The sequence below is a fragment of the Pleurodeles waltl genome, chromosome 6 (assembly GCF_031143425.1).
Source record: "Pleurodeles waltl isolate 20211129_DDA chromosome 6, aPleWal1.hap1.20221129, whole genome shotgun sequence".
Lineage (NCBI taxonomy): Eukaryota > Metazoa > Chordata > Amphibia > Caudata > Salamandridae > Pleurodeles > Pleurodeles waltl.
This window is the reverse complement of record NC_090445.1, coordinates 966,672,200-966,698,624: the sequence shown is the minus strand read 5'-3', so window position 1 is coordinate 966,698,624 and position 26,425 is coordinate 966,672,200. Positions and strand designations below refer to the sequence as shown.

The 26,425-nt window shown below is 44.8% G+C and overlaps 1 protein-coding gene across 8 annotated transcripts in view; it reads left to right on the top strand.

The window, feature by feature from the left end:
* CPEB3 (cytoplasmic polyadenylation element binding protein 3) overlaps positions 1-26,425 on the top strand; it is a 543,123-nt gene that overhangs the window by 156,138 nt on the left and 360,560 nt on the right. The window lies entirely within an intron of this gene.

Here is a 26,425-nt window from a genome sequence, read left to right as displayed (position 1 = left end):
CCTCTGCCCCCGCACTTCAGGATGTCTTACAGGCTATAGCAGCATCACGAGAAGCACTGGAAGTTAAGATTGATAAACTTAGCATAGATTTGGGATTGCTGCGCAACGACCATAAATGCTTATCAGAGAGTCACTTCGGCTGAAAGGGAAATTTCCGAAACACAACCTACAGTGGTGGCTGCAGACAGGCGAATGTACTCTATGGAATCTAGACTGCACGCCCTTGAGAGCAGAGCAGAAGATGTGGAAAATAGAGCGCGCTGCAATAACATCAGAATAGTGGGGCTACCGGAGAAAAGTGAGGGAACCAATATGGTACGATACCTGGAGGAATGGATCAGGAGGGAGGTGGCCCCGGAGGGTCTCTCTCCTTTCTTTGATTTTGAGCGTGCACATAGGGTCCCTGCGCGGCAGCGACTGCCAGGGGCCCCTCCTGGGCCTGTGGTGGCGAGACTGCTTCACTTTAAGGACAGGGACCATATACTGCAGTGTGCCTAGAGGAGCGGTGACCTAACAGTAGACAAAAATAAAATCTCCATATTTCCTGACTTCACAAGGGAAGAGCAATGCCAAAGGGTGACCTTTACATCCGTAAAAAAGAAATTGAGGGAAGCAGGAATCGTCTATTCTGTTCGATTCCCTGCACGGCTACGAGTAGTAATACCCATGGGAGTACAGTTCTTCGTTACGCTCCAAGAGGCTTGGGACTGGGCGGAAGGACAGCCCATTCCAGGCCCGAGCAGACCCCCTTATCCGCAGAAAAGGAAGAGCCTCCCTTGCACACAAAGGCAAGATCCGGCAACGCCATCTGGGTCACCAGTGGCACAGGAGGTGCAAAGAGGTCGGCAGGCGGCTGTAGCTGCAGTAGCATCCTTGGAGGGGGAGGGGGAGAGGGAAGAATCATCACCTGACCCCAGATCTCCACAGATGGAAATGAGTGATGACTCAGACAGAGACTCTGTGTCTTCGACAACTGCCAGCGAGATTTTACCGATGATCACCCCACAAACTGCCGACAAGATTATCTAATCTGAGACCCATCGGAACAACAGAGACTATTATTGACATGGCAGCACGGATGATGCCTAATTATCTATAAATTAATCTATAGGTGAACAGACGAAGCCCTTAATTGTACGGATTATGACATCTTGTTCTAATTCTATATCTTGATGATTCGGGTGGGTGCCTGCAGAGCCCAGATCTAGTACTGAGAGCAGACAGAGCTACTGACCCCCTACTGAGCAAGGCCCGAGCATTAGAGGGCATGACCATGGTTGAATATGTTATGGTTGACTGTTTGGGGGAACGGCTCACACTGTTTGCCCTGGGGAGTGGGAGTTAGGTGAAGTTTCTGATTACTTTGTTGGGGATTGCCCACTGCTGCATATCTCTGTACTTGCGATATTCTGCGAGGAACTCCAGACAGAGACTAACCTGGGCACTTCGCTGTGCCCACACTCTGCCCTACCCCCCCCTTAAATGGCTGATCCCACTCCTCTTAAAGTGCTCACATGGAATATCAGGGGGATGCACTCAATGGGTAGGCAGCACAAAGTATGGTCCTACCTCATTAGACAAGGGATTTATATAGCCCTATTACAAGAGACACACCTAGATGTCAAAGGAGGGAGAGCACTGCAACACAAATGGAGAGGACATGTTTATTCTACTACCTACCCTGCTTATGCTAGGGGTGGCCCTTATCTGTATTAAGCCTGGAATACCTTTCCAACACACTGCATCTGTCATAGACCCCCTGGCAAGATATATCCTGATAGCAGGGGAGATTAGATGGTCAAGACATAGTGATAGGGAGTATTTATTGACCTAATGTTGATCAACCCGGATTGTTGGGGATGTTGTCTGATCGTTTGGCCTCCTACCTTATGGGATCCATTTTGCTAGGCGGTGATTTTGACTGATATAATACTAGATAGATCGCACCCCCCTGCAGGAATCCCCTATTAGGTGCACCACTTAGGCATTCGGGAATGGCAATGGGGACTGATAGATTCTTGCCGCACTCACCACTCAGATGAGAGAGATTATTCTTTTTATTCCCCATTGTATGACCTACACATGAAATTAGATACTTTTCTCTGTTCCCCAGACATCCAGCAAAACAAAGTATTTGAGTAGAACGATCTCAGATCATAACCCTCTATTGTTGAAACTGTGTTGGGCACTCCCCCGTCCTCCAGTGCCCTTGTGGCGACTTCGATCAAAACTATTAGAAGACCAAGTCTTTAGGACAGACATTGCAGCTGAAATAACTGCCTACTTTAACGATAATGAGGGCACTACAGAGACAAGACTTCTAAAATGGGATGCCTTCAAGGTAGTCATAAGGGGGGAAATGTAGCTGCGAAAGGGGTTCAATATGGATTGCAATGGCTATAGAGCGGGCAGAGCAGGAACTGAGGGAGATGGAGAGAGAGTGCCCCAGACAACCAGGACTCCGAACGGCTGTTATAGATGCATGGGAGTGGGTTGCAGTCGGAGTTGAAAGACTCCGCTGCTATGACTACAAAAACTACCTAACGAAAACACATGCTGAGTGACCACGCAGGTTCACTACTGGCATGGTTGGCGAATCCGGCATAAAGTGGGTTGAACATTGTAGAATGGATACCTCCACTGGCCAACAGGTCTATAGTCGGGCTGCAATCAATCAGGAGTTTTATAATTATTATTTAGAGCTTTATAAAAGTAAAACACACACTACCATCACGGATATCCAAGAGTATTTATCACATACCAACCTTCCGAAGGTATCAGAACAAGACGATAAGGTCTGGGACAGGCAATAGAATTGTTGGAAGTGAAGGCTGCCATAGATAGTATGGCATGGAATAAAACTCCGGGCTTGGACAGTCTACCCGCCCAATTTTATTCTGCGTTTGTGACTACCTAAGGACCCATACTGGTCGACATGTATGAAGCAGCTAGGTCAATTGTGCCCCTTCCTTCATTAGCGCGGGTGCCCCTAATTGTCCCACTCCAGAAACCAAGGAAACCACCCTCTAAGCCAGGTAACCTCTTATTGACTCCTATCTGTGAACTACAAAATCCTTAGTAAAATACTTGCGACACGCCTCTTACCATATATGTCCAGGTTGATCCATACTGATCAGGCGGGGTTTATTCCCATGAATATTCATCGACTTTTCTTGTTGCTTCAAGATAATCGCTATAATAGGACAGACGCAGTGGTCTTTGCAGTACATTTCGAAAAAGCATTCAATAGTTTAGAATGGCCCTATTTTATATGAAGTACTATGCAAATTTGGCCTGGGTGAGAATTTTATAGCTTATTATACGTGGAACCAAGAGCACAAGTTTGTACAGGCAATACAATATCCAGAGACTATTGCGTAGAACGGGGCACCAGACAGGGGTGTCCACTTTCCCCTCTATTCTTTGCTCTGGCCATAGAGCCTCTGGCAAGCCTTGCCAGGGAAGACAATGCCTATAGGGGACTGGGGGTAGGGAATGATACCCATTATATAGCCTTATACGCAGATGATCTACTACTATTCCTAGCAAACGCAGATGCTGCATTGAGAGGGGCACGACAATTACTAGATCGGTTTGGATCATTATCTGGCCTACAAGTTACCTGGGGGAAATCTAGTCTATTTCCCATGACCCCGGGCTGAGAGGCCCCACAAGATTCGAGGGACGTACAGTGGGAGCCTCATTGTTTGACTTACCTGGGGGTGCATGTCTATCATAACAGGACTGACCTATATGAAGGCAATATAGTACGAGCGTTGTGGGGTCTTACTAGTAATATGGACTTTTGGGGATCATTGCCTTTAACAGTTGCAGGATGAGCAGCACTAGTGAAAATGATCGTACTGCCACGCTTGCTATATTACTTTGTTATACAACATTTATGGATACTCCAGGCTATCTGTAAGACTCTGAACTCCTTGATTATTGGCTCCCTCTGGGGGAGAGGGCAGATGCCACCTGGCACTGGAGCATCTCCAGAACTCGACGAACGGCAGGGGTCTGGCGGTACCGGACTTTGAGGCCCTTTACCTTGCGGGCCAACTAAAATGGCTGACTCTGTGGAGAGCCAGCCAGGTGCAGCTGGAAAGGCTGGCACCATCTTTTACCCCAGACCTAGAGACCTTGGCATGGGTGGTTCTTCGGCTCAGCCCCTCAACCAAGACGTTATCAGCAGAACTCAGTGTTACTCTCCTGCTGGTTTCGCTACCTTCACAGGGTGCATGTACTTCGGCCTTACGCCCCGGAGATCCCAATTATCTTTTTATCAGTTCTACTGCATGGAGGAGATTGGGGTGGAATTGCAACCTGGGTAGAGGTGGGGGAACAACCCTGGGGACACTGTTTGAAGCTGACGTACTACTACCCTTTGAAGAGTTTAGAACATGATATGACTTACTAATGGGGCATTTTTTGCTCCATAGAGCGGTTACAGAAGCAGTCTCTAAACACTGGCACTCAGGACAAACAGAACCTCTCTTGTCCACTATTTGACTAGTAGTGCAGGCACATATAAAACTGTAACCTTTTTATATGGGAAGGTAAGAGAAGTTATTTATCTGCCACTCACAGGCCTTAAACTGAAGTGGAAGGAGGAATTGGGCACGGCAATAACGGAGGTGGCATGGGAAAATATACTGACATGGATCCCCAAGGCGTCTAGAAATGCCTGGTTCAAGCTCATTAACCTATATATACTCCACAGGGCACACTTAACACCGGGGAGACTTCAACACCATTTTAATTTTATGGAGGCCAAATGCCCGAGATGTGGAGGGGAAGCAGTTGAGTTATTTCATATGTTGTGGACTTGCCCTAGCCTAGTGGACTTCTGGCACTCAGTGGTCAATATGCTAATAGAAGTCATTGAACAAGAGGTCCCCTATGATCCCAAAAACTGTCTACTTAGTGATTACTCCCACACGCCCAAGCAAAAGGTGTCTGTTAGAAATGGGGTTTTTGGTTGGCAGTCAGGTTGCCCTCTGTCCAAGCAAGAACCCCCACTCTAGTCAGGGTAAGTCACACACAATCCAAAATCAGCCTGTGCCCACCCTCTGGTAGCTTGGCACGAGCAGTCAGGCTTAACTTAGAAGGCAATGTGTAAAGCATTTGTGCAATAAATCATACAATACCAGAATATAATACCACAAAAATACACCACACAGTGTTTAGAAAAATAGGTAATATTTATCTGGGTATTTGCAGGTCAAAACTATCAAAGTTGCAATATGAATTTGTAAAAGATATCACTGAAAAGTGATATAAAGTGTCTTAAGTCTTTAAAAAGCAAACAAAGTCTTTTTCAAGCACAAAGTACCTGGTTTCTGGTGGAAAATCTCCGCAGAGGGCCGCAGAAGAGGAGATGCGTGGAAAAATGGTGTGTGCGTCGGTTACGCCCCTTCACACACGGACTTGCGTCGTTATTTTTCACGCGGGGAGACGTGCGTCGTTCTACGGGAGGAAAAATGGTGTGTGTCAGTCGCGCCCCTTCACACACGGACTTGCGTCGTTATTTTTCACTCGGGGAAGACGTGCGTTGTTTTACAGCACACGGACCGTCTCCTTCTATGGATCGCGGGGATTACCAGATGTCCCGGGTCTGTGCGTGGATTCTCCTGCTTGTTTTCCGGCTGCGTGTCGTTCCGCGGGGCTGTGCGTCGAAATTTCGCTCTCACGGCAGGCGTCGCGTCGAGTTCTCCTTGGAAGTCGGGCGGCGTTGTCCTTGCGAGGCCGTGTGTCGAAGTTCCGGTCGTCCCGAAGGCGTCGCGTCGATCAGCATCTGTGTGTGGCGTTTTTCTCGCCACGGAACAAGCTGTGCGTCAAAAATCACGGCGCACGAAGCGTCCAAGTGAAAAAGAGAAGTCTTTTTGGTCCTGAGACTTCAGGGAACAGGAGGCAAGCTCTATCCAAGCCCTTGGAGAGCACTTTTACAGCCAGACAAGAGTTCAGCAAGGCAGCAGGCCAACAGCAAGGCAGCAGTCCTTTGTAGAAAAGCAGACAGGTGAGTCCTTTGAGCAGCCAGGCAGTTCTTCTTGGCAGGATGTAGTTTTTGGTTTAGGTTTCTTCTCCAGCAAGTGTCTGATGAGGTAGGACAGAGGCCCTGTTTTATACTAAGTTGTGCCTTTGAAGTGGGGGTGACTTCAAAGAGTGTCTAAGACATGCACCATACCCCCTATCAGTTCAATCCTGTCTGCCAGAGTCCCAGTAGGGGGTGTGGCAGTCCTTTGTGTGAGGGCAGGCCCTCCACCCTCCCAGCCCAGGAAGACCCATTCAAAATGCAGATGTATGCAAGTGAGGCTGAGTACCCTGTGTTTGGGGTGTGTCTGAGTGAATGCACAAGGAGCTGTCAACTAAACCTAGCCAGACGTGGATTGAAGGGCACAACAAGATGTAAGTGCAAAGAAATGCTCACTTTCTAAAAGTGCCATTTCTAGAATAGTAATAATAAATCCGACTTCACCAGTCAGCAGGATTTTGTATTACCATTCTGGCCATACTAAATATGACCTTCCTGCTCCTTTCAGATCAGCAGCTGCTACTTCAACAATGTATGAGGGCAGCCCCAATGTTAGCCTATGAAGGGAGCAGGCCTCACAGTAGTGTAAAAATGAATTTAGGAGTTTTACACTATCAGGACATATAACTACACAGGTACATGTCCTGCCTTTTACCTACACAGCACCTTGCTCTAAGGTTACCTAGGGCACACATTAGGGGTGACTTATATGTAGGAAAAGGGGAGTTCTAGGCTTGGCAAGTACTTTTAAATGCCAAGTCGAAGTGGCAGTGAGACTGCACACACAGGCCTTGCAATGGCAGGCCTGAGACAAGGTTAAGGGGCTTCTGAAGTGGGTGGCACAACCAGTGCTGCAGGCCCACTAGTAGCATTTAATCTACAGGCCCTAGGCACATATAGTGCACTCTACTAGGGACTTATAAGTAAATTAAATAGCCAAACATGGATAAACCAATCAATAGTACAATTTACACAGAGAGCATATGCACTTTAGCACTGGTTAGCAGTGGTAAAGTGCCCAGAGGTCAAAAGCCAACAACAACAGGTCAGAAAAAATAGGAGGAAGGAGGCAAAAAGTTTGGGGATGTCCCTGTCAAAAAGCCAGGTCCAACAGTGTCCATCCAGTTTCAGGACCTGGCACTCTTGTTAGCCAAATGGGAGTTAACTAGAAATTAGAAGCAAATAAAGGCCCCCCAGATAGAGAGTTGGAGGAGGGAGTAATAAAGTGGGCAAAAGCTGAGGAGGTGGTGCGAGACCGAGAGGTCAAATGGGGACAAGGGATGATTGAGAGAGCTCAGGCCTGGAGCGCCTTGGCGGGTCGGATGGAAGAGGTGTATAATACGCCAAATAATGATATAAAATCTCCTTGATTGATGACCTCTATGATTTATTATATGGTTTTATTCAGCAACGTGAGTACTGAAAATTGACACATGGAACAAACCCTGCAGGGACAAAGAGGATTGTAGGAGTAGAGTCTGTTGGAGAACTCTGGAAAGAGTATGAGACCAGACCCAGGAACGCATGGAGAACTTAAAGCTGCAGTGGACACAGGGAGGGGGACGAATTAAGGGGAGGCTCCAGAGCAGAAGCATCTTCCTATATGAGCATATACATCAAAGATGATCCATTGATAGACACTGTGGAAACTCGGAGTCCAATTTTGTTTCATCAGTTGATGTTAAGAATAATATGCAAGAATGTCTTCATTAATATGAAATATTGAAATGTGTACATTAAGCAGTATATTGACAATAACTGGCTAATGTCGAACAGAACATACCATTGTAAAGCTCTGAAGGCACCTCACTGTTTCTATTAAAACTTCAATAAAAAGTATTTAAAAACAAAAATGGCATTCTTGGCAGTCAACATTTGTGGGCTTTGACATACTCATTGCACCAACCTTGGTTATAGCAATGGGTAACTTCAAGTTTCCCCTCGGTTTGCTAAAATTTTACCTACGCAATTGTTGAGGCTTTTATTAATGAGCTTATCTTCACAAAAGAAGAAACAAAAGACAATTTCGAGGTCTGAGGTTATTGATTAGCTCACACACTTTTAGATTTGGCTTTATTTACATTGCTTGCTCAATAAGTTAGTGCCAACTTCTTCAAAAATGTAGGTGCTCTGTACTGTAGTGCATTATGTAAAGTTACTGCCTTATGATTTAAAGAATAAATGTGAAAAGCAAGAGTCATGCTTCAGGTATTAGTTATTATTTATTACAATCATGTGATATTTCATGTTATAAGTGGTGTTCTTAAAAAAGACGTCCTGCCTTAAACAAAGTATTGGAATCTGTCATTTCATGTAACTCATGCATGTTTCAGGAGTGGTAGTACTATTGTGGCTTACAGAAAATACTGTCCCTCGTGTTTTCACTGGAAAGATTTATTCCATACAATACACTTGTAATTCGGACGTCATGACACCAAAAATGCAGAGAAAGGCAGTAAAACAATTGCTTCCTTGCTTGGTGGAACAAATATGGTGTTTGGTGTTGTCTGTTAGGTTAAGTCCTTTGGGTGGGGGGGGGGGGCGGAGCTTGCCCGGCAACAAGATGGCTGCACACTGACCGAGCTCCACCGGCCACCAACAATCTATAAAGAAATCTCAATGCTGCAACATTTGACCCCCAGTCTGCGTCCCCAGTAGCCGAAGCATGTTGGGGACCTGAAATTAAAAGAAATGGCACCCCTGCAGCGATCCCGAGACTGCGGTGGCCTGTACAGTGAGCCACCACTGTGGAGGCCTGGAAGTAGCCTGCACGGGACTGGAGCATAAGCCAGCGAGAGTGCTCTGGCTGGCCTGCCTTGTGGTTGGTGACCTAGTGTGATCAAACAGGATTGCTCATTGACTGCTGGGAGGGAGCTGCTGAAAACTGTTAGGTGTGGGCAGGTGAGAGTGGCTGCCTGCAGAATGAGACAGGCTGCTTTAATTGAGCTGGGGCAAACTCAAGGTGGTGGCGGAGGCAACATTTGGCACGGAAGGTGCAGGCATTAGCACCTTGCCAGGTGGGCAGCTGCGCACAACGCAGCCACATCAGATCCCAGCAACCACACGCGCAGGGAGCGACCAGACCCAGATGCTGCTATCCGACATGCTGCAGACATGACAAATTGAAGCCAATGTAACTTAGCCCCTAAGGTGTAAAGATACACATTGGTTTAGAGGGGTGCTAAGAGATTGAGTTGCGCCTGCTGCCTGAAAAGCACAACCGTATAACTACATAACGGCGACTGCTCACATTCATAGCCATTGCGGCAAGGATTACTTGCTTTTTGGCCGTGCTGATCAACATGGGCAAAAGTGATAAAAACCAGCCCAAGCTACGTTTTGACCAGCGTAAAGCTCATAAAACACAAGCAGAGAAGATGGCCGCACCGGACCCTGGACCGGGGAGGGGTCTCAACACCAGAGGAAGAGCCTGACTTAAAGCAGATACTAGCTGCAATGCAACGAGTTTGGGCCAAATAGACAATGAAATTGTCTCCCTATTCTTCAGGATGGATAGGATGACCGAAACACTTGACAAACATGTGGAGCACTTTGATCAGACGGACAGATGCATTTCAGATATAGAGGATGACTGTACAACACTGAACTCCACCCAATCCATCATGAGTAAGACCCTAGTGGCCCTGCAGATGAAAGTCGAGGATTTGGAGGCCAGATCACAAAGAAACAATCATCGCATAGAGGCATTGCGGGGTCATTACCAGGTCGCAAAACGTTTTCAGATATGTTTGTGGTATAGAGAGCGCACTCGTTGGCAGCTCGGCCTCCTCCGGGGGAGCCACCGAGGCTGGTGATACTTAAATTATTGAATTACAGGGCCAGATATGTAGCCCTGCGATGAGCAAGAGAACTAAAGACACTACAATATGAAGGGATGGATATCTCGCTTTACCTCAATTTCACACACCAAGTACAAGAAGCAAGAAGGCAGTTTTATCTCGGGGAAGCGCCAACTATGAGAACTACAAATAGATTATCGCATGCTTTACCCACCCAAGCTTCGGGTCATGGTCGATGGCAAGCCAGTGCTATTCACAGACCATAAACTGCTTATCCAGTTTTTGAAGCAAAGGCTGGCCAAGGTGGGTCGGCAGGATGGAACTGCAGCCTCTTCCCTAAGAGCAGAGAGTCAAAGAATGCATATGAGCCGAATGTTCCTGCTGTTAGAATGATCAGTTAGACACAGTAGAACTGTTTCCATGAGACTTCTGTGGTTGCTCAGACCGAAAATAAGGCAAGGTTGAAACGTGGATATGTAATACAGGAGACACTACTTGTTCATTGGGCTTAGGTCAAAGATGCGTGCTATTTGGTTTACAATGTAGTTCAGGGGGTGGGCTGGGGGGGGTCAGGGTGTGGGGGGAGTGAAACATAACGCATGTATATATGTAACACATAGCTGGTGTGGCACAGGCCTAACATAACTGTAAATTGGCTGGTTGGATGAGGAATATAACGCTACGGCCGGGTAACATCCACCCCAACATGTATTACACTGAGTTCAGGGGGTGATTTCATATCAGAACAATGGGTGGGGAAGGAGGAGATATACAGAGCGGGCAGATTGGGGAAATGCCTGTTGTGGGTGGGGGAGGGGAACCTTCAATGAGTTACCAGTTGGGTTTGTTTGGTTATGATTGCGGTTGCTGACTCACGTTAGGAACAATTTGATAACAGTCTATAGTACATCACGCATTACATGACGGACTGCATATCTGAGGCAGATGACCGGGTGGGGTCGGACAATATGAGGCTGCTGACATGGAACGTCAGAGGATTAAATGATGCCAGGAAGGTGCGGAAGGTAGTAGCCTACCTTCAGCGGCACAGGGTCGACATGGCTATACTGCAATAAATGCATGTAGCCCTGGGTAGTGACATGCTTATCTCAAGGAGGATGCAGGGACATTTCTGGCTGCGGAGTTCACATCCCATGCTAGGGGAGTAATGATATGGGAAGCTAAACATTCACATATTTGTCTCCAGGAGCTTGCGACAGACCCCAATGGTAGATATATTGTGGCAGAGGAGATCTCACCTTTCCTCTGGTCGGGCTTTAAAGCCCCAACCTCGACAATCCCCAGTTTTATTTTGAATTAGTTACTAAAGTGGCAACATGGGGAAGCCTCCCGCAGATTTGGGGAGGAGACTTTAATTGTGCGTTAGATCCAGTGAAAGGTCAATCAGGGGGTGCACCAGCCTATACAGCTAAGGCGGTGAACAAGATTGCAGCAGACACTGGGTTAGTGGACATATGGAGACACAGACATTCAGCTGGTGGAGGGTTCACTAATTACTCAACAGCACATGATTTGCATTCACGAATCAACCTCTGGTTGATATCCAGGAGTCTTGTTCCTCAAACACATGTGCAGGACCCCTGGCCCAGAACATACTCTGATCACTCGCCAGTCCCGCTAGAGATCGGGGTGAGGCCGAGGCAAATCCCCCCCCCATTTTTGTGGAGGTTCCCACCATACTCTTTAGTGGATGCAGTGTTCCGAGACGAGCAAGCCACAGCTATCGGGGAATTCTTTCAGGTGAACATTGGCTCAGTTACTAGCGTAAGCATGGTGTGGGATATATTCAAAGTCTATATCTGAGGGATCACAATTGCTAAGTAGGCTGGGGGTCCTGAAATTGCTGCGTGGCCGCTTAGCCCTTCTGGAGCAGTTAGAGAAGTAACATCTGATAACAGCAGACAGACATCTCCTAGGCCGCATCCATGAGAAGATATCAGAATTTCAGAACATAGGACATAACTAAGTCCAGCACATGTGGGAGTATATGGGGAGAGGGAAGGTCCGGCCGCGACATTGGTGGGTCTAGCGCACCCCAGTAGGGAGAGGGACACAATTTTAGCGAAGCAAGATGAAAATGGTTGCCTAATTGTGGATCAATTTTGTGACCATTACGCTGCACTCTATACAACTAAGATCACCCCAGATTTAGACGCAATATCCGATTATTTGATGCAGATCACAACACCATGGTTGACGAACACAGATAGAGAGTTCCTAATGGCGTCTGCAAGCTGCGGAGATTCGTAGAGCCCTCAAAAGCATGGCAGACGGGAAAGCCATTTTCACAAACCAGATGGGTTGAAAGTGTTTTTTCTATAAAACCTATATAGATTTACTAATTCCCCACCTGATGGCATTGTATCAGGAAATGGCGGGAGCCAAGGAGATGCCGCTTTTTATGAGAGAAGCGTTAATCATTACATTGCTAAAGCCGGATAAATCCCCTTTACAGTATTCATCTTATAGGCCATTATCCTTAATAAATGTTGACACTAAAATTTATGCAAAAATTCTGGCAGATAACTTGGCAGCATTACTGCCCAAACTGATAAAACCGGCACAATCGGGATTCATCCAGGGCCGCAGACAAACGGCAAACCTCCGCACAGTGTTTGGTGCCATACAACATTTGAATCCAGAGGTGAGAGCCGTTGCAGTCTTTCCCAATGCCGAGAAGGCCTTCGACTCTGTGGAATGGCATTTTCTTGAAGGCAGTGCTTCGTCGCATGGGGGTGGGTGAAGTTTTTCTACAATTAGTACAAACTCTTTATAGAGTGCCCTTAGCAAAAGTTAGGGTTAATGGCTATGTCTCTGAAACAATATCTATCACCAGGGGCACTGGACAGGAGTGTCCACTGTCACCCCTGCTATAAACGATTGTCACAGAACTGCACGCGTGTGCACTATGGGAATACCACGGACACCGAGGCCTCTGGTTTCCAGTATATAACCTGGTAGTCGCCGCTTATGCAGATTATACTTTCATTTACACGACCCCAGGAGTAATCTTGCGCCGATGCTCTGAGAGGTAATAAGATATGGCGTCCTCTCCAGTCTGCGGATTAACTGGGATAAATCCATTATGTTCCCCCTAATGTCAACCACAACTTGCATAGATATGGACTTCCCTCTTAAGTGGGAGACAGCCTTGGTTCGATATTTAAGAATCCAAACCCACACAGGTTCCAACTGGCAGAAAGCCAGAGTGTGGGAGCTGGCTCTGTATATACTATCTCAAAGTGAGAGATAGTGTGCACAGAGTCCAAGGGTTCCCCTTAGAGGTTGATTGTGGCAAAATTAGATAATACTAATGCTCTGTTTTGTGGTAGTGTGGTCTAGCAGTAGGCTTATCAGAGGGTAGTGTTAAGCATTTGTTGTACACACACAGGCAATAAATGAGAACACACACTCAAAGATTTAACTCCAGGCCAATAGGTTTTTATATAGAAAAATATTATTTTCTGAATTTATTTTAGAACCACAAGATTCAGAATTTAGGTAAGTACATAAATTGTAAGGTACTTCACACAGGTAAGAATGGAACTTTGAATTAAAACAGTAATGTACACAGTTTTGGCAAAAAGGAAATAAGCTATGGGGGAGGTAAGTAATAGTTTCTCAGGTAAGTAAAGCACTTACAAGTTCAGCTTCCGGGGCATAGGCAGCCCACTGTTGGGGGTTCAAGTTACCCCCCAAACACCCAGCACCAGCAACACAGGGCCGGTCAGGTGCAGAGGTCAAAGTAGGTCCCAAATAGCCTAGGCGCCTATAGAGACCAGGGGTGCTCCGGTCCTAGTCTGCTAGCAGGTAAGTACCTGCGTCCTTGGGGAGCAGACCGTGGGGTTTTGTAGAGCACTGGGGGGGACACACACAGGCACACAAAATACACCCTCAGTGGCACAGGGGCAGTCAGGTGCAGTATGCAAAGTAGGTGTCGGATTTTGCGTTGAAAGCAATGGAGGGACCCGGGAGTCACTCTGGTGATGCAGGCAGGGCATAGGGGGAGCTTCTCAGGCCAGCCACTGACTGGGCTAGGATGAGGGCCTCCTGCTGGTCAGTCCTGCAGGTGGTTCCTCTCGGTCCTGGGGGCTGCAGGTGCAGTGCTTGGTCCAGGCGTCTGGTTCCTTTGTTACCAGGCAGTTGCTGTCAGGGGAAGCCTCTGGATCCTATCTGCGGGTGTTGCTGTAGGGGTGCAGGGAGGTCAACACAGGGTGTCCACGTCGGAGTCGCCTGAGGGTCCTCTGTGGTGTTGGTTCTCCTGAACTCGAGCCGGGGGCGTCGGGTGCAGAGTGTGAACACTCACGCTTCCGGAGTGAGGCGAGAGTCTTTTTAAAGTTGGTTTCTTGTTGTTGTTTTTGGACAGAGCCGCTGTCCTTGGGAGGTTCTTGGTCCTTTAGGTGCAGGTCAGTCCTTTGAGTCCTCAAAGGTCGCTGGTCCCGCTGGATGGGTTGCTGTGCAGGTTCTTTGAGTCAGGCCGGTAGGGCTGGGGCCAAGTCAGTTGTTGTCTCCGTTGTCTCTGCTGGGGTTTCGGGTCAGCAGTCCTTCTTTCTTCAGGTTGCAGGAATCTGGTTTCCTGGGTTCAGGGTCACCCCTAAATACTCAATTCAGGGGTGTGTTTAGGTCTCGCGGGCAGTAGCCAATGGCTACTGTCCTGGAGGGTGGCTACACTCTTTGTGCCTCCTCCCTAATCTTATTGGGGGAATCCTCCAAAATAAGATGTAGGATTTCTTAAGGCAGGAGTCACCTCAGCTCAGGCCACCTTAGGGGCTGTCCTGACTGGTGGGTGAGTCCTCCTTGTTTTTCTCATTATCCCCTCTGGACTTGCCGCCAAAAGGGGGGGGCTGTGTTTGGAGGGGCGGGCATCTCCACTAGCTGAAGTGGCCTCGGGCGCTGTAACACCAGACTTGAGCCTTTGATGCTCACCACCAGGTGTTAAAGTTTCTGCAGGGGGAGGTGAGAAGCACCTTCACCCAGTGCAGGCTTTGTTCCTGGCCCCAGAGTGACAAAGGCACTCAACCGATGTGGCCAGAAACCTGTCTGGATGTGGCAGGGTGGCAGGAACTGGTCAGCCTAACACTGGCATTTGGACTGGTATTCAGGGTGCATCTCTAAGATGCCCTCTGTGTGTGTGTTTTTCAATAAATCCCTCACTGGCATCAGTGTGGATTTATTGTGCTGAGAAGTTTGATACCAAACTTCCCAGTATTCAGTGTAGCCATTATGGAACTGTGGAGTTCGTGTTTGACAAACTCCCAGACCATGTACTCTTTATGGCTACCCTGCACTTACAATGTCTAAGAATTTGCTTAGACACTGTAGGGGCATAGTGCTCATGCAACTATGCCCTCACCTGTGGTATAGTGCACCCTGCCTTAGGGCTGTAAGGCCTGCTAGAAAGGTGACTTACCTATGCCACAAGCAGTGGGTTGTGGGAATGGCACTCTGAGGGGAGTGCCATGTCGACTTAGTAATTTTCTCCCCACCACCACACATAAGCTGTGATGCAGTGTCCATGTGCTGAATGAGGGGTCCCCAGGGTGGCAAAATACATGCTGCAGCCCTTAGAGACCTTCCCTGGCCACGGGGCCCCTGGTACCAGGGGTACCACTTACAAGGGATTAATCTGTGTGCCAGGACTCTGCTAATTGTTGAGACAAAGGTACAGTTTAGGGAAGGAACACTGGTGCTGGGGCTTGGCTAGCAGGGTCCCAGCACACTTTCAATCATAACTAGCATCAACAAAAGGCAAAATGTTAGGGGCTAAACATGCCATGAGGGGCATTTTCCTACACACGGTAATGCAATAAATTGGCAAGAAGTGTGGAGAGGTTGATTAGGTTGCTGCTCTCTCTGATGGGGCAAATAGCCCACGTGAAAATGGTGGTACTCCGAGGTTCCTATTTCTCGCCTAGAATATCCCTATGCTGCTGCCGAAGTCAGTTTTCTCTAATCTGAGAAACCTCCTCATTAGACTTGCTTGGTCGGGAAAGCAACCTATAGTGCAGTGGCGAGTACTAACTCTGCCATATGAACTGGGCCGACTCAACGCACCCTACTTAGACATATTTATAGAGTGACCCACTCCATGTTTGCACAAGCTTGGATATGTGGTTCCCCCGAGTTGCTTCACCTGAAGTTGGATTCGAATATGTCAGCCCCACACCCTTTGCTATATCAGCTATTTCAGCCTCCCACTCGTCGGCATGTAAATTCCCTAAACACAATTTACATGCAACATACTCACATGGCACAGTTGTATGGCCGGACAGGGGTCTCCCTGTTGTACTCTCCCCATATACCTTTGGAGTGGTGTGCCTTGTTCCCGCTGGGGCACGACAAAATGCGGCGGCCACATTTCAAAAACTGAAATCAAGACAATGGGAGACTTCTTCCACGAGGGCACGATGTGCACATGGACATCAGTTACTGAACAGGTGCAAACAGCGACCCCCACTTTTGCAGTATCGGTATTATAGGGCCCAACATGTCATGGGCGCACTACTGGGGGATTATTGCAGACACCCAAATTATGAAGCTAGTGACCAGACTTTATGCATATGCCCAGGAGGCCAACCAGAGCGGATTGATGAAAGCTAGGGTGGAATGACAAAGAGATTTAGGGACCCAGTTAACGGATGTGCAGTGGTGCTACTGCTGCTCCATGACGCGTAACATCTCACTCAGTGGCAGACACCGCCTGCTACACTTTAAATTCATCAATAGAACATATTTCATGCCCCTTAGGTTCTTCAAGTATGGGTTGTGCAGCACGGCAGATTGTCCCAGATGCGCTGAGAGAGAGGCAGGCTTTCTCCACATGGCATGGACCTTCCTGGGCATACAGCGTTTCTGGGAAAACGTGTTTGGCGCGTTGAAGGGCTTTTATGGGGAATTGGCTGGAGCGCACACCCCTCCTAGCCTTTCTGGGCTATGACAGAGATTTAAAGATAAATGCTTGGTGTCCCTGGGGATGCTGCTGGCAATATGTAGGGTGGCCGTGAGGTCGGACCGTGGCCCTTTGTCGACATTAAAAGAACGGCACGCAGATATGTTGTTTAGTGGTAATCAGACAGATGCATATATATATGAGTTACCCCATAATGTCCCCCCCCCCCATCCCACTTGAAAAACATACCCAAAGAGTTCTTGGGATTCTATCAGAAATATTTAACTGGCAAGGGGACAGGAGATCCTGAGGGTGATCAAGCGAGTGGTATTGGAGTGTGTAGATCGATGGCTCTTCCATCAGGTACACTATTGTTACGAATTAGTAAAATCCATCATGGTAGTGGAGAGACTGGACTGTGATATGGACATCATCGTCATAATATACTGCTTTGCTTGACCCTGCCAGTGGGGCTTGATACATATTCATTGAATTGCTCTGAAAGCATGTTTGTACATCAAGGTTGTACTGTGTGGAGAAGTAACTGCCTTTTGTTTGAATTGTTACAAATGTAAAAGCATAAATACATTTTTTTTTTTTTTTTTTTTTTTAGAAAGTCTTTTGGATAATTGAATGTAAATAAATGTAAAACTGTATTTATTAACTGCCTTTTCAATATAGGAAGCGTAAGAAATCCTTTAAGAGCAGCAAAAGAAAACAAGTGAAATTTTGAACATTAAAACTGAATGTTTGTTTAGTCATAGGTGTCAGGTGACGGGTTGTGTAATAGTTATCGGTGTTTACCCAACAGAAACGTTGTACTCTTGGTATGTGAGTTGTGGGGGAAGCCATTGGCTTTTAGCAGATATAATAAGAGGTGCACAGTTAACTGTTTTGTGCGTACTTCAGATGAACAGACTGTCTGCATTAAGAGATGAATGTCATAATCCTATACATTTATAAGTGAAACAGAAAGTTTGTTTGAGATTGTGGGTTTTCTTAATTTTTCGTTCAGATGAGCTTGAGGTTTTCATGCTAAATTGGAAGAGACTTCAGCATACAAGAAATACTACTATCACTTATTTTGTCTCATCTTATTTTTTGGGTAGAATTATCTTCTCAGAGAAATCCGTTTGCTAGCCCTGTCTTATGTTGTGTAATGCTTTCTGAAAAAAATGCCTTAAAATTGAAAAACATCCAAGCCCGATCTGTGCAGTTTGGGCTGAAAGATGGCCTGAGCTCTCATATGAACTTTTCTTCTTAGTTCCATACAGTTTACATGACTTGAGGCCAGTGTTGTGAAACTCATCAACGCGATTACCACGATTTGTAGGCATATGCTTTATTTGTGGACCTGGAGTGAGCCAAATTAGTAACCCTTTTTTTTCCATGAGCTCTGAAGTTAATAGTAAAAAATAATCCTTAATAGTTTGGTTTTGGGGGTGGGTTCTGGTGCACATGACATTATATAGTACCTTTGTAGTGCCTACGAAGTGGTCTGATGGCCTCAATGTGGTTTTCTACCAAAACCAGCATACCCCTTGTTGTAGAAACGCTTTGTCAAATCAAGTTCTGTGGCATTAGTGTACTAGGTTTTGATCCTGAGTCTGACTTTTTCTGTGTTTTCACAAGCAAAAGCATTCCTGAATGCTCCCATAGCACAACCAATTTGGACTGCAGGCCAGCACTATCACTAGTGTTTGATGCAGACAAAACGTAATCTTCAAAGGGTTTACATTAATGTTAGATCAGGCTCATGAAAGCTTCCTCAAATGTACAAATCTCGAGGAGGTAACAATTGGCAAAGTAAGAGACAAAGTAATTACAGTTCTTAGAACTCAGGAGACACATTTACCAATAGAACCTCGTTAATGAAGAAAACATTAACCTATTTTCTGCATGCGCATATCTTCCCTGACCATTGAGTGGAATAAAACAAACTAATGCTTGACAGGAGAAAAAATAACCGTAGCAAGAATCTGCCTGAAAGGATTACTGATTAAGTGTCCACCAAGTCACGCTGAAGGCTAAGTGGAATCTCTCACCTCGGAGAGGTAAGGATCATAGTTAACTCTGATGTCAGTCTTTTGAGGGGTTGGCAACAGCCCATCTTCCCTATTTCCATCTCCTGGCCAGGGTCCCACCTGATTAAGGTGAAAATGAGTGCTGCTTCCAGAGTAGAAAAAAAACAATAAAATAGCAAAAGGGCGGTTCTTGAGCTTGCCTCAATGTTTGAACAAGATTGATAAAGCAGTCTGCTTTTAGAGCAGAACGTTTCATTTGGTTTTCGGAGAGTTCACAGGCAGACTTGACTTCGTTGATGTAATGCAGCATCCTCTCAGAGAGAGTGCATACTGCACAGACAGTGTCGTCTTTAACAGTAACGTACTACTAATTGTCCCTCAAATTCACTCTCCGGTGTACATAAAATGCACAAACCAGTAATTGACAGCCACTTTGTCCAGTCGCTCATCGTCAACCAAAGAAATACTAATCATTTAGGAGGCAGGGGTCGGGATGCACATCTCTCGCCAGACCACTTGTTTTTTTTCTAAGCAGCAACACGAATAGTGTCATGATTTCTTTAATTCCTATACCCCTTCCCTTGGAAGCACTATGCAGAAACATTTGCTGGTGTACCTCCTTTTCTGTAGTTTGACCAACGTGCTGCATAATGAAGAAACTTGTAAAAATCTTTGATAAAGACAATAATGCTCACTTCCAAGATGGCATTATTATGTCAAGAGACACCAAAACACTATTACTTTTTAACTTGCCTGCCATCTTTCAGTAGCTGCTTGTGGAAAACAATCTAGATATTGAGCATATCTTAAAAAAATAATAATAATACTGTCAGGAATGGGGCTATTAATTTGGGAGGTGGGTCCCTCCACCAACTAAATAAATCCATTCTGGTTAAGTCAAAACACAATTCTTGGAGAATATGTACTCAACCCCTGGTAGAAGTGGCACAAATAGCAGGCAATCCCCAGAAAATTGTGTGAATTTTTGAACAGTGCCAACATTTTTATTTTTTATTTTTTTTAAGTAAAGAATGTCACAGTAAAATTGCCAAACCACCTTTGAACCGCAGAAATGCATTCATTAGCAAAAAGACACTGGGATCTTCTAAGTAGATTAAGGGGGGCCAAATATATTATTGTATAAGGTTTTAAGGCAAAAAGCTATATGCCAGCTGGAATGTCTTGGTCAGTGTTTTTACCATCGGACTTTGTCTCTGAAATGAAGTCAAAATCTTCCATTGGAGCAAGGTCCAGAGCTGTGGCTATTAAGGGTCCTTCGTAGTCTGACACCTCATTGTTGAGCTTCCACTGAAGCGGTTTGTTTTAGTGCCAAAAGTTTGAAGCTGGACAAATCTGGATTTCGTTACTGCTGAGTTCTCTTCATAGGTTGAATAGATTTGCTTCTCTGCCCTATTTCAAGATTTTACCTTCAGGCTCTACCACTTTTTTGCAAGTTAAAATCCTCCAGCGGAACAAGGCTGGAAAATAGCATGACACTGTGTCACAAGGCCAGATACCTTCACTGCAAAGTCCTGCCAAACCATTTGTCATTGTTGCAAAAAAACTCCAAACCGGACCGATCTGGTTTTCTTGCCTGCCTAGGCAAGTCTCACCACCTCTCCCCAGTCCTTTGGAGGTGGAATAGTTTTCGAAGTGTCACTTTTGTCCAAGTGCTGAGAAAGTTTCTTCTGGTCAATCTTGCAACCCCTAGGTCCTCTTTTATCCACCAAGTGTATATCCAGACAATTTGCCTGTAGGGTTCAGTCCTCAGTGATCAGCTGAGCCAGATGTCCTTTGGCTTTTTGTCTCCCTGAAGCAGGCTAAGAGGAGGCCAACCACCAGGCCCTTGGAGAGCAGTTCTACGCCCTGAGAGCCATCAGGATTGAGGAGTCCTTAAGTAAGTTCTGTTCTTCCAGCAGGAATCTGGAGCCTTTTCAAGCAGGGCTGCCTTCATCATGTGAAATTTTCCTAGGCCAAGGAATCTGAGGAGACAGTGACTGAAGTGCTAGATTGAATCTGTGGCCTAGTCTGTGATGAAAGATTTTTTCCATCCAATCTTATTATTATTATTTTTTAAATTGCAGTTCTCGCACCTCCTTTCGCAGCACTTCCTCTTTGTCTTGCTGTAAAATTACCCAGGACCACTCCCTCCTTCCATTTCAGTTTGGCAGATCCCTTCTGCCAAGCCTGTCTTTAGCTCCTTGGCCCTTCCCCTATTTGGGTGAGCTATCCTGACAGGCTTCAAACCAGTTGTCCTCTCCTATTGTGACTAAAGTGCTGCAGTTTATGAGGGTCCAGGGGATGAATAGGAAAAGCCCTCCCTGGCGTCTCCCAAGTAAATAGAGGTAACACTAAAAATGCCTTTTGTTCTTCCAACTCATCCTGTTCATTACAAGTATTTAATGCCTGCTAAGTTGTCAGTGTTCCTGGGCTCAGAGGCTGACTGCTGTTCGTTGAGTCAGAAAGGTTTGCTTTCCAGCAGAGTGTGTATTCTAGCTCTGGAGGGACAAAACTGTTTTTTAGACCTGTTTTGGCTGATACAGAACAAAAGCATATTTTTACAAAGTTACTTTTCCACCTACGTTATCAAATTTTGATTTTACTTTTAAATCAGTTTTTGGCAATTAAGTAATAACTTTGGGGTACTTTTCTAGTGTTTTCCTAGGTGCAGTGGGGAACTAAAAATGTTAATCTTATCTTGGCATCTCTACCAAAACCTACATAGTGAAGTAGTGTATGGGTTTTAATTCAGTTTGAGAGCACACAAACACCAATATGTAGTGTGATCTATTTTTATATATTATCACCCTGCCTATGGGCTTTCAAAGCACATTTCAGGGGTGACTTGAAAGTATATAAAAATATGCTTTTACTGCATGGTAAAGACACTTTCCATGCCATATTTCACTGCTTGTTTAAACTGCACCCCAACCAGAGCACTGTGGTGCTCCTAGAAGACCTGCGTCTTTATGTTTAAGTGCTGTAAATGCACATTGTAGCCAACATATTGCGATTAACTTACACCACCACAGGTGCATTTTCTGCGCCATCTACAATGGTCATTGCAGCTAGGAAGGTTAAATGGGTCTGTATTTAAGATAGGCTATTTCTAGCCGACTAGCTCACATTCTAGAACAAGGATCCCGTATCTGGCATGAGTGAGCCTGGGTTAAGTCAGTTTTTCATTGGAAAGAAGTTTGTACATGCAGACTTTTTTTATTTCAATTGACTTACAAAAACGAAAAGGAACACAAGTAAAAAGAACTCTAATTGAAATTTGGCTAAAGTGCTAATACAGTAATTTCTTGCACATTTCTTACTGCTTTCCATCCCACATTCTCCGCTTGTGCTCTGATTCTAAACCTCACTTTTAAGGAAAAAATAAATTCCATATTTTTGTTTCTCAAATTTAGGTGCACTTGCACACCATTGTTGCCGTGCGGGTGAAAAACTTATGGCATAGAACAAAGTGCACAAGTAACAAATTTACCCAAGGGCAAACATTTTTTTTATTTTTTTTTCAGTAAATTTTGAAACTTTTGAAAGGATATTTCTCTGGCAAGCTATTATATTCTCATGATTCACCAAACTACATTCTTCTAACCTTGGCGTCATATTTTCCAGTAACTCAAAACAATTTTTCTGAACCCGTAATGATTTCATTATGAATTTTTCCTCATTGCTTTGAGAGCACGTCCCACGAGGGTCGGTGATCTTTGGGAGAAACTGAATGATGAGTTGGTGGGATTAGACTTGGGTTTTTTGGAAGTCCATAACTTGTTCAGTTGTACAGATTTGTAGACTAAGCAGTGCAGGTCGCATTCTTTTTATATGTGGCACAACTTGCTTTTTTGGAGAACTGGTGATATCTGCATTTGCAAATGTCAATATCTGGAGTGTAAAGACACTTTTTGTGGTTTCACCTCACGTTCAGTAACGTATTTACTAATTAAAATTCAATATGAAGTAAATCCTGAACCAGTAAGGTTGCAGCAGAATTGATTTAAATGAACTACATTTTGTCTCAAATGAGTACAGGTATTGGTACTAAATTATTAAATGAAGTGACAGTGCAATGCTTAGCGCAAGGCATGGTGAAACAATGAAAAGTGAAAAACATATTGAAAAAAATGGTCTGGCTGCCCATTGGTTTATATAGTTGATCCCATAGAAATGATCAAATCCAGTGTCCAACAGCTGGCCAGATAAGGCATCTTTATCACACAGAGTACAATATCCCAATTATCAATCAGTCTACTAAATGGGGATTCCTTTCGTGGCCTACATGAATATCTTTTTGATATTAGAGGAGACACCTCACCCATCCTACGGCGGCACTCTTCATCAGTGGTGCCTCCTTTCATCTGGTAGCTAAATACCACAGTGAGTGGCTCAACCAAATCTGAGGAGATTTTTTAGGAGCTCGTAATAAAGAATGTTTCTGGAAATTTGTGCAAGGCTCCAGTTAATAAAGGGAAGGTATAGTACGATAAATTGTGATACTGCGCAAAGTCCTTTAAAAAGGTCTCTTTTCTCCTTGTGTATGAAGATGGTTAAGGCATTCAAACAGCAAAATCGGAGGACGTGTCAACCTAAGACAGTTGTAAATAATGGCGCCTTCGTCAGGACAAGCGGTATAACATCATTTGATGTCCTACTCTACCACTAATAGACAACACATGTTGTAAAACAATGTGAATCATATTTCAGAGGATCTCAATCTTGTTGCTGATGCCAGTGTACGTAGAAGTAACCCAGCAGAAGACATTGTGTCTTGATAGAGGAAGTACCATACCAACTTCAGCTTTTGAGGTGTCGTGAGTGAGAAGGATTGCCATCCCTTTCTGAGGAAGCAAAGGAGAAACAGGCTATTGATGTGGCAGCAGATGATGGGATGCCAGTGGAAGGCATTCTAGCTATCACCACGAAGACACTGGCAAAGTAGTTGGAACAAGACCTAGTGCTCCAGGTGAGGCAATAAAACATGTCCCAGATCAGCTGCTCATATCAGACCTGACAAAGTGAGCAAGTATCTCTCACTGGGTAGCAGAACAGGTGGTCAAAGCTTACTTCTGGGATATCCAGGAAAGTTAACATTCTCATGGGAACAACTGTCCCAAGAATAAGAAACAGAAGCAATATTACCCCGCCAGACATCATGTTTCACAGTAAAAACATTCAAACTGAAATGGAGCCAAGTACCAATAGTTTGCTGGAGAGTAACTAGAGAACTCAGTCTGGTGTCTCAGTGGACTAATTTATCCGTTGCATGCATCTGTTGGGCCCATGGCCACAGGGTTAATCAGGCGTTCATCCTTTCAAGGTTGATAAAATCAGTACCTTTTGAGTTTGGTAGCAGTAAATATCTATTATTCATGGCCAAGATGCCCCAAGGGGTGAATATGTGCTTTTCAAACACAAGTGTTTTGTTAAGGATAGAGTTGATAAATAAAATTCTGGGGAGGCAGATCTACTGTAATTGACAGGAGTCTTCCAGCAACCATATAAATAAAATCTGTGTTAAAACGGAATCCAAAGTGGAATTGGTGTTGCACTGAAGGATTCAAAGTAATCTAGAAGCATTGAATTTGGTGTTACCCATTTGCAAGACAAAGACCTCAAAGGACCTAGAAATTTTCAATGCCGGAAGCCTGTGCTTTACTCTTAGGCTAGACTCTGTCTGACACCTGTTAATTGGCTTCTGTAGATCTGTGAAATGTAATTTAATTGCAACATAAATAAGTGGGAACCCAGAAGCTGAGATGCATATGACAATTGTGCATCCTTTGTAATGGAGTGACGCTCAGGGTACCTTGCTGGTGTTTCCCAAAGCGCTTCCTGTGTACTGAAACACAAGCTACTAGAAGAGGAGGCATGATCCCTGTGCTGTCCACATGCCACCCTCAGATTGAAGTTGGTTTGATCCTTGAGTGGTAGCTTGTCCCTATAGTAGATAGCAGCAAACTGTTGAGTGTTTTTATTTATGCAGAAAGGGAGTGGATCGGGTATGGTCATTTGCCCTTGAGTGTGTTGAAAGGGAGTTCTGAGTACTGCTAAAAGATCGGACCTTTGTGGAAATTCTGAGGCCTGGCTGCATGAGATGGAAAGGTGTACATCTTACCCCATCAAAGAAGGACTAAGTAGTGTCACACCTTAAGACGAGGTTCACTTTTCAACCGTGTTTCAATTGGTGCTGAGCAAGCATTACATGAAATGGGGTCCGATTCCCGCATGTATGTTGACTGTTTCTGCAAAGCACATGTGATCAGAAAGACTGGGGATTTTCCGTAGCGTGTACCAAACATTGTTTTTGACTTGCAGTACTTGTCCTTCCTTTGAAATCTCCATTAAGATCCTTATATCCAGTGGAAAGAGTATTTTATGTAAAAGTATTTGCTGTTCCCATCTGTGAACTCTAAAACCATTTACCTTTTCAGTAAATATTTTTTAATATAATTGTATTTAAAATGGTTTCCTATTTTTATTTAAACATAGTATAAATTTGAGTGAAGTTACAGTTGTAATAAGAAATAAGTAATAAGAAAAACTAAATTTTTTATTTGCAAATTAAGGACACTAATCCTTATATGTGTAGTCTCATTCATATATTCATTTAAAAAGCCGACGGTTACAGGGATGTTATAGTTAGGCCCACATTTTAAGCATACAAAACCATAGAAATTCACCTGTTAGAGTTATTTATTTCAGGTAACTATAACTCGTGGCCTAAGGTAACTAGAACTTGCACCCTGGCCATAACCTGCTAATTATCCCAGTCATTACAGCTCTCATGACATATTTTATTAACCCCTTTGATATCACTGCAAGATTTGTTGTAAAAAATTTTATTAAAAAACTGTACATGGCAGGAGTGCGAGTTACAGTCACCGTAGGGCACAAGTTATAGTTTCTTGCCATAAGTATACATGTAACAGGTGAATTTGTGGTTTTGTATGTTTAAAATGTAAGGCTAACTATAACGTACCTGTAACCTTCATTTTTTTTTCAGTGAATTTCTGTGTTTTTAAAAATTTTTTTTTTTTTTTACATAAAGTAATTGTAATTATGTTAATCCAGCCACCGGTCGACACACTATAACCATCCAGCCCCACGCCATGCCCTTTTTTTTTTTTTTTTTACCACAAGAAGAGCCTTTCTGATTTGGGGATCCAGACCCCAATTTAAAAAAAAATAATTATTCAATAATTCGACTTATAATGTTTCATTGATAATTTTATTGGTGTTATAAAAGTTGTCATGAGTGCCGTAATATCTGGGGTAATTAGCAGTGCATGGCGAGAGCGCGACTTATAGTTACCTTAGGCCAGGAGTTATAGTTACTTGAAATAACTCTAACTCCTGAATTTCAATGGTTTTGTACAAGTGACATCTGAGCCCAACTTTAACATCCCTGTAACCTTTGCACGTGCGCACACACACTCTCGCTTGCTCTCTCTCTCTCTCGCTCTCTCTCTCTCTCGCTCTCTCTGTCTCTCTCTCGCTCTCTCTGTCTCTCTCTCGCTCTCTCTGTCTCTCTCTCGCTCTCTCTGTCTCTCTCTCTTATGTATGCAGCAATAAATCTAAAGTGAAGTGACTCTAAACCATTAACAACTTAGCTGTGAGTCAAACATTTAAATTGCCTTTGATGTAAAGACTC